We start from the raw sequence: 9,612 nt of genomic DNA, 5'->3' as shown, positions 1-9,612 counted from the left end.
TGAAGAGGTAGTGCAAGTAGAAACCAGGAAGAACTAGGAGAAAGCCCTGAAAGAAGAGATGGACTCCTTAGCACATAACTAGACTTGGAACTTAGTCAAGTTGCTTGCAGGTAAAATAGGATTGTAGAATAAATGGGTTTGCAGGTTTAAGGAAGAAGATGGAGGTAGACAAAGGTATAAATCTAGACTTGTGGTGAAGGGGTTTGCAGAGAAAAAGGGTATAGACTTTGATGAGATATTCTCCCCTCTTGTTAAAATGATTTCAATCAGAACTATTTTAAGTCCAGTAGTAGCTGAACATTTGCATCTTGAGTAGTTAGATGTAAAGACATCTTTTCTCCATGTGGATATGGAGCAAGAGATATATATGCAGCAGCCACAAGGATATGAGGTAAAAGGGAAGGAGAAACTAGTGTGCAAATTGAGGAAGAGCTTGTATGGAATAAAACAGGCTCTGAGGCATTGGTATCTAAAATTTGATAGGTTTATGTCTGAACAAGGTTATACTAGATGTCACTTTGATCATTGTGTTTACCTCAAAAGACAAAATGATGGAAGCTATATTATATTGCTATTTTATGTAGATGACATGCTTGTTCTACGTTCTAACATGCAGGAAATAAATGTGCTCGAAAGAAAATTGGCAAACTCATTTACAATGAAGGATTTGGGTGCTGCAAAACAAATCCTTGGTATGAGAATAACTAGAGATAGGAAGAATTGCAAATTAACATTGTCTCAGAGTGAGTACATACAAAAGGTTTTGAAAAGGTTTAATATGCAAAATGCAGAACCAGTTGGCATACCTTTGGCTAGCCATTTCAATCTAAGAAAGCGTGTCCCAAGACTCAGGAAGAAATGGCTGATATGTCTAAATTTCCACATGCATTAGTAGTTGGAAGCTTAATGTATGCAATGGTCTACATAAGGCTTGATATTACAAATGTAGTGGGAGTTGTAAGCAGGTACATGAACAATCTAGGAAAAGAACATTAGATGGAAATAAAATGGATTCTTAAGTATTTGATAGGTACCACAAATCAAGAATTATGCTTTGGTGGTTCAAACATTACTCTACAGGGATATGTTGATGTAGATATGGCAGGTGATAGAGATAATAGGAGGAGCACCACAAGCTATGTGTTTACTATAGGTGGAACAACTATCAGTTGGGTCTCAAAACTATGAAGTGTTGTTGCACTCTCAACAACAGAAGCAGAGTATGTTGCTACTACAGAGGCTAGTAAAGAAATGATTTGGTTACAAAGATTTCTGGATGAATTGAGTAAGAAGCAAGAGTTGGGAAAGTTATAGAGTGACAACCAAAGCGCCATACTTCTTCCAAAGACCTCTGGATTTCATTCCAAGACAAAACATATACAACGCAAGTATCATTTCATATGGTCATCATTGGAAGATGGAAAGGTGAAGCTAGAAAAGATACACACTAGCCATAATCTTTCAGATATGTTAACAAAAGTTGTAGCTAGGGAGAAAATGATATTTTGCTCAGTTTCAATTGGTCTCCAAGTATGATGAAGAAGATGAGAAGCAACCAGGTTCAAGGTGGAGTCATTATCCAGCAAATGAATTACCGATGGAGTTGTTATAATTAGTCTCCAAGTGGGATATTATTGGGTGTGGAGCTTGATTATCTTCTGTATTCAATGGTATCATCACATTGGACCCTAGTTCGTAATGGGGTGGCAATGATACCCATTAAATATACTCTGCAGGGGGTGTCGAGGAGGGGGCGGCTACCCCCGAAGCTAAACATAGATGTAAAATTGCCTTGTAAAATTTTGTAATTTCATAGTCAATCTAGGCCGTTCATTAGGCTAAGATCTGACAGTAGATGTTATGTTTAATTTAGGATTTTTTTCCCTAGAAGGAACCCCCTTGCTATATATGAGTGAATTGTATTGCGTCTATGTAGATATATATTCTAAGTGAGGAAGAGAGAAGAGATTGAAAGCAAATAGGGAATTATAGCAGATTTGTTGTAGGTTGTATCTCTTCAGTTTGCTAGATAATATGAAAGGAAGGACTAGCTGTTTCTCCGTAGAGGTAGCCCAAAGTGGGTGAACCACGTATATCTGTGTCTCTCTTGTTTTATGTGTTTTCTATGTTTATATTTATGCAATATTTTATGTGTTCCATTGCTCTATAATATATAATTTTCTGACACAATGATGGGAAGTGTCTGTTACTTAGACAGTGGAGCTTCTTTCCACATGACTAGCGACAAATAGTTATTCAGTCAACTGGAGGAGAAAGATTTCAAGATGAATATCGAGATGGGTGATGATGGTAAGTATAGTGTTACTGGTGTGGGAACTATTACTTTTTAGAGGAAGCATGCATCTACAAACCTTAAAGAATGTTATGCATGTACCTGGACTGACGAAGGACTTGGTATCTGTTGCCATGGTTGAGGATAGAGTCTATGATGTGATCCTTTTGAAAGGAAAGGCATTCCTACGACACATAGCCACAAGTCAAGTAAAAAATATAAGGATTCAGTTTCAAAAACTCGATAAGATAGAGGTAGAGGATTATGTTTCTTTGAGTTAAAAAGTGGAAAATATGTTGAGCAGTGACGTCGGTGAGTTGTGGCACATGTGATTGGGCCACTTGCATCATGGGGCTTTAAATATATTGCAAAAAATCTCTACCGGTCTTCCCAAAGGTACGCTTGAGCAATTTGATACATGCAAGCATTCTACTTTGTGAAAATACACCAAGTCGTCCTTTGGAGACAGAGATAGTTGAGCAGAGTCTATTATGTAGAGAGTCCATTTAGATATGTGTGGAACATTCTCGAAAGTATCCACAACCAAACACAGGTATTATGTTATATATGTTGATGACTATTCTCATAAATACTGGGTATTTTTTATGCAGAAAAAGGATCAAACTTTCATAAAGTTTTGTGATTTCGAAGCATTGGTAGAGAAAGAGTCTGGTAAAAAGGTGGTGTATCATCTACAATCATGCTCCAAAATTTTTCCTTGGATTCAGTTTGGAGCCTTCCTACCGACCATCCTCATAATCATTTCTTGCACTATCAAGCACATCAGCTTCAACTTTTTCATAGAGTCTCATCAGCCTGTGCATGCAAGTTTGTTCCACCCACTTCACAGGGTGCTTTTCGGACCTAGTATGAGTTATGGGTTGAGCAGCTCCCTCTGGGAATTTCACAATTCTAGAGGGGAAATAGCCTTCCCTTTAGAAATTGCACAAACCCAAATGGACACTCAGCTAGGCTGCAAAATTGCACAACTCTTCCTGACAGTATTCCTCTCAATAATTGCATAATTCATCCAAGGAAAGCTGCTCAACCCAGAAATTGCACAATTTTGGGCAATAGTCACCTGCTACTCCCAAAAATTGCGCAATCTCTCTATGACAAACAGTGCAGTAGTTAGCAAAAATTGTGTAAATCCAGCTAAGCAGCCCGGTGGGCTCAGAAATTGCGCAATGCAGTGAGACAGGCTTCCTTGAGAAAATTGTGAGGTCTGACCCAGGATAGCTGCTCAAGCCATAAATCGTGCAATCCTAGGAGACATTCATTTGTTCCTCCTAGAAATCTCACAATCCCTCTGGGACCGCCATCTATGTTCAGCCCAGAAACTGGGCATATTTTCATCCCAAGCTCACAAACTAATGCATGTGCCTTTAGGTTGACTAGTTCCCTCAGGGACCAAGCAAAATTTATTTGCATACACGAACTGCTTCTCCCAAGGTAGTATGCAAAGGAATCCCTTGATTTAGGGATCTATTTTTAGTAGCTATAGTTTACGTGCAAGGACCATTTCAGAAACCTCCCACCAAGTGTTGCTTTTCCTAAATGTGTGGCATGAGCATCATAGCCTTGATTTTATCAAAACTCATCAACTGGATGTTGTAGAGCTCATTCCCCACATCGAACTCATAGCTCTGATATCCCACATTACATCTAGGAGTTCTCGTCAAATTCAACTCAATTGTATTTGGGTAAGCCTGACTTTCATGTCTTGTGTTGCATTTATGTCACTTTCTGCATTTTGCTTTGTGTGAGTGATATATACTTGATTTCAGTGAGCACTTGCTGTTGTTTTAATGTATTTTAGCTTGTGGTAGCACCATTTTAGGTTTTGTTCGCATCTCACTGTTGTCGCATGCATGACACTATTTTTGCATGGACAGTCGACGTTGTGGCGAATCGCTTCACACATATGCATGCTTTCCCATTATCTAAATCCTACACTTGTTGTTTGCATGTATTATCATTCACTCTTGTTTTCACTCATCTCACCATGCATTCAGACTTCTCATGTTTTCAGTCGCCCATCGGCCGGACGAGGCTACATTGGCTCAAACCGTGCCTTATCATGCTAGCACTACGCATTTCAGGAAGTGGAGGCTTTGCCTTCCCTCTAGAAATTGTGCGAGCCTAGCCCAACACTAACCTCAATGCTTGCATTGCACAATTCTTTGAGGCAACGTCCTGTTGGCCTCAGGAACTATGCAATGTAGTTTGCTGGTTGCATGTTACTACTAACCGAAATTGTGCGTTTTGCAGTTTCAGTCCCCAACAAGCCAGGCTGAACTATGCATTGCACACTTCTAGTAGCCAGTTAGCCTCCTAATAGCCCAGACTGTGCCTTGAGCAGTTTTGGCAGTTAGTTTCCCGACCTCCCAGTGGAAAGCGTGCAACCTTCACGTTTAATCACACAGGTATGAGGCAAGTTAGTCCTCACGTTTGTTTTGGTTTTCGACTGATAGATTCATACCCATGGGTGTTTTTATGTCTCTAGGCATCACAGGCGTTTGTTTGTATCTCAGCATCACCAGTACAACAACTTCTAGGAGAGCAGAGTCAAAGACACTTTTAAGAGCGCAACTAGGGATTCAATCGGTCAAGTGTCTATCAACTTGACTATCCATGCAGACATCAAGTTGTGCATGGAAAAGGATATCAAGATCAATGGCAATGGCATCACAATGACCATCACCATCACTAGCAGCAGAAGACAACACACCTTCACGCAACAAATGCAAGAGGAAGGTTGTTGACAACATAGAGGCATAGAAAAGCTAACAGTTCAAAGAATATCCACTCATGACAAAAGAAGCTTTGGGGACTAAGGCTATGAGGTAACAACGAGACATGAATATCGTGTGAAGGAAGAGAAAAGAATAGAGAAGGAGTTTCATGTGTTGAAGCAACAACTCAAGGAAGAAAAATAGCTGCATAGATGAGAGAATGAGTTGCAGTGGGAATAGGTAAAATAGGGGGTGAAACATGCACAGATAGATGAAACTATGTCCATACGATTTATGGATCTATCCTAGGATCTGGCAGAGAGTAGACAAGGTGATAATTTTTGTTGATTGCATGCAAGGGAATTTAGGAGCATGCATGTCATTGTGCACACGCATGCGATCCCACCCATTGGGCACACTCACTAAGGCAAAGACAAAAAGCATGTACAACTGTAGCTGAACATGTATTTTGACAAGTTGATGTGTATGACCACCACCACATACTTCAAGATAAGTGTAGACAATATGCATCAACATGTTGCCAGTCTGGTCGCACCCAAGACGACCATGCGCATGCTATCATATGAGTTGGATGAAGGAGTTATATGAGTGTACTAGAATGCAACAGAGGCAAGAGTTCATTTTAGAAGGATTTCACCATTGAGTGCATGGAAACCATCATGGATGACCAAGCTTGGCATCAGTTCGCCACCATCGACCATCACGAGAATTTCAAAGAGTTGGTCTCACCACAACAGTCTAAATGTTAGGGATGTCTTGCATGGCTTGGTCAAGCCATTTTGTCTCACATGGGTACATGTACAGAATGTATGTAACATCCTATCAATTGGAAGGTAAGGTGTCAATAGTTGGATGTAACAGTCATAGAGTAGATGAAGATTCATGAGGGTAGATAAATTGTGACTAAGGGGAATTTGAAGGGGCACCCCGCCCTTTTCTATAAATAGTCCCTCATAACTCATTGTAGAGGCTTTTGGTCAGCCAAGCTTCCGATAGGAGTGTCTTAGAGAAATCTTGGACAATATTGTAATGAGCCTTGGCTTCTCCATTGTGCAGAACTAGTATATATCTTTGGAGGAGCAAGCGATTGTGGATGTAATGTTCCGCTACCGAAACTAGTGGTTGGACATGGATGTATTGTATGACTGGAACTTACACTTCTTAATATAATAGAGCCATCATGTTTCATGCATATGTTATATTTTATTTCAGCTATCTTGAGTACTCTAAATGATATATGTATCTAGTTTCTTATACATGTATGTGTAGCTATTTATGCATATGTATGTATGAATATTTCTGAAATGTGTTGTTGGTTTAACCATCACTTTGGATTGTTACATAAATTTCCTTCCATGTTGTGATGCATCTTTGCTTGTGTGTTCCCTTCTTAACTCTATGCTATCATAGGTTTTGAATGGGCACACTCACCTCACCCTTGATGTGTTAGAACCTCTCATGCACCTTTCTTAACTTACTACATATGTCACACCCTTGCTACCAATAGGTACATCTTACTTGCCTCTGCGCGAAACCATGTTCAAGGCATTATTGTATGAACTAGTGTTGGGACTCCTACACCAAACGGTCTGAGGTCTAATTGGGACTTCTTACCGCTGAGATACCCTGACATGTTGGTGGGTCCAACATCGTCAACATTTTTTGCACTAGAAGGAGGGCCAGATGACAAGCTATCTACTCTCATCTTGTTTTGAAACTTTGCAAATCTATCATGGAGTCTTGTACACTCAACCCTCCACGATGTTTCTTGCATGCCAAACCTATCCACATCATGAGGGAGTTTTTTTGTCTCTTGTTAGAATACATGGATGATGGTGAAGGTGAAGTGGCATGTCTTGTGTTCTTACATGACTTCCTTGCCATGCTTGACGAGGAAGATGGATGTTCTGATGAAGAGGCCAATTCCCTGCTTGCATACACAATTCATGAATCCCCACATTGGTGGTTGTGCAACCTACTGGCTGGTAGCGTGCACTCACTTGAGCACTTCTGTGATCTCATTGAATATACTTTACATCATTTTGATCCAGAACATCTTGACCACAAACTATTACAATAATGGAAGCCTCTGCATGAATAGCCAGATGATTTTTGGCATCCTTTCTGTGTTTTGGAATTTGAAGCTCCAAAGATCCAGATGAAGTTTCAATATCTCATTGACAGATTTGGGTATTGCCTTATGAAATATGACAATCCCAAGAAGAAATATGACTCCAAGCCTCGCTCAACATACTTGAGTGATGGAGCTACGCAACCACTGATGGATACGGTCACTGTCACAAGTGATTTTCCATCAACCCCTCATTAAGCAGTTCCACCACTGCAGAGTGATTAGGGAGAATAGGCACACACATCAATTAAACTATCACATCTTCCCAGCATCACTTCACTTAACTTTCATGCAGATTTGGTTGTGAGTCCATCAAGTTTCCATATGCATTATGTACCACAACCTCTGTCTTCGTACTCAAATGATCCTCCAGATGATATTGTCTTATGTTCTCCCATTTCAGACTCTATAGTTGTTGTGAAAGAGGATCAAGCCATTGACATATTTCATGTTGCAGAACCAACATGCGTTGTCATTCATGAAGAGTATGACTGGGAGCTTGAGTATTAACACTCGGTGAAGGATGAACCCCTTCTGTCTGAGCCCCCTTCATTATTTCATGACATCTTTAGTGAACCTGCCATCTATGATTTCACCTGTGTACCTTCATCTATGGATGTACCCATTGTTGATCACTCACAGAACACACCAGATATAATTCTATCATCAGACAGCAGAGAGGATAAATTATTCATTGAAAATCCACTTGATGCTGCATCTACCTTTTCTAGAAACACAAAGGATGAATTTGTCTACTTCTCATCTACCCCTCTATTTGATTTATCAAATCATGAGGATGTCGATGAAATCGTTGATTCTCTGATCATACTGTCGTGATCCATTTACTCCCATATTCGATCACGATGATGATTCTATCATAATTGATTTTTTGAAGCCACATGTTTATGATGATCTATCTGAAAATGAAGTCGAAACACCCCAGACTATTGAGGCACTTCAGCCCAAGCTGATGGTTATGTCAGGCCCTCACTATCCTGAGTTTGGTTTCACTTCTAATTAGGAAATTGTTCAATCACCCAAGGCTTGTTGGGTGTGGGATCCCCCCTAAGGCAAGTTTTGGGGCTTGAAGTCTAAGTCTTGACTAAGTCTGATGTAAAGACTCTGCGATTTGTGGGCGTGGAGCATGAAGTTGTAATTGAGTCATAGGTTTGTCTGCCCTTACTTTTGTAATGTAATGTGAGTTTGAGAGATTTACACATGGTCCGCGGACCATGGAATTGTATAAATAGAGAAAGGCTCTAAGTGAAAAGTAATGGAATCAGTTTAAGAAAATATCTAATAAGGAAGCATTGAGTCAAAGAGTAGAGTCATGTATTTTGGTCGTAGGGTAGGAGAAGGCTATACAGTTGAATGCGCACAGGCCTAGTAGTCCACAACTAAGTGTGCGGACCCCTGCAGCTGAGTGCGTAGCGCAGGTTGAGTCTGTAATCAATTGAAGAATTAATAAAGAAAAGTTTTACAATATTTCTATGTATCTTTTCCTGTTTTATGCATTGAAGTATATTGGGTATGAATTGCAAGTTTATTGTTTATTTGTTGTATGAACTTATATGAATATGCTAAATAAGTGAATATAATATAAGGTATCTGTTTACACGAAGATAACTAACTGTTACAAGAAGATAAGTAAGATTTGTGGTGTGACTTGGGGAAATAGCACAGATCACTACCCTAGTAGCACGAAAGCCCCACAGCCCCTGGTTAGTGTTGTGAGAAGGTGAATATAACAAGGGCGTAAAGGCCTCGCAGATGAGGAAAGTGCGCAAAGTAATCCGCGCGAAGGTATTCACAGTTGGACTATATTGATCACTTAGACATCTCAAGGGTGCAGGAACCTAGTTCCAACATCCCCCCCATATTGCTTCGGGTGAGACCTCAGTCCGTGCTTCGCGGACTGTTGCTGAAAGGGCCAATAGTATAAGAATTTGTTTGGCTAATTAACCTCGAACCTGGGTAAGGCCCCATCAAGCCATCAAATGGTTCCATTGCCAGGACCAGAATTTGCATAGAGATGTCTGATGTTGTATCATTGGAATCCAATTAAGAAAGAAATTGAAGATTGGCTGTACAGTAGAATTCAAGAGTTCGCGACATAGGAGAAAAGGAATCCGCGTCTATCAAAGGAAAATTGGTTAGACTGCTACCTATACATGGAGATCCATGAAATTTTATTCGCATATTTTCCTACTGAGTTGTACAAGTGGATCGTGAAGCTAGCAGATATCCATGGAGGGTGGAAACTCAACAATCCTATTGTGTGGACCCTAGAGTTGCTACGTAGATTGGAAGTATCGAAGGATAAGATCACGTACGCTATTGATCACTGGCTCAATCAGATTATAGGATGATTCATTACTGAGTTTGTAGTAGATACTTCAGTGAGGTATAGCAAGGCAGAGCGATGCCTTCTC

Source organism: Pinus tabuliformis, chromosome J, assembly GCF_031772625.1.
Source record: "Pinus tabuliformis cultivar Carrire ecotype Pingquan chromosome J, CPIR1, whole genome shotgun sequence".
Classification (NCBI taxonomy): Eukaryota; Viridiplantae; Streptophyta; class Pinopsida; order Pinales; family Pinaceae; genus Pinus; species Pinus tabuliformis.
This window is presented reverse-complemented; position numbering follows the sequence as displayed.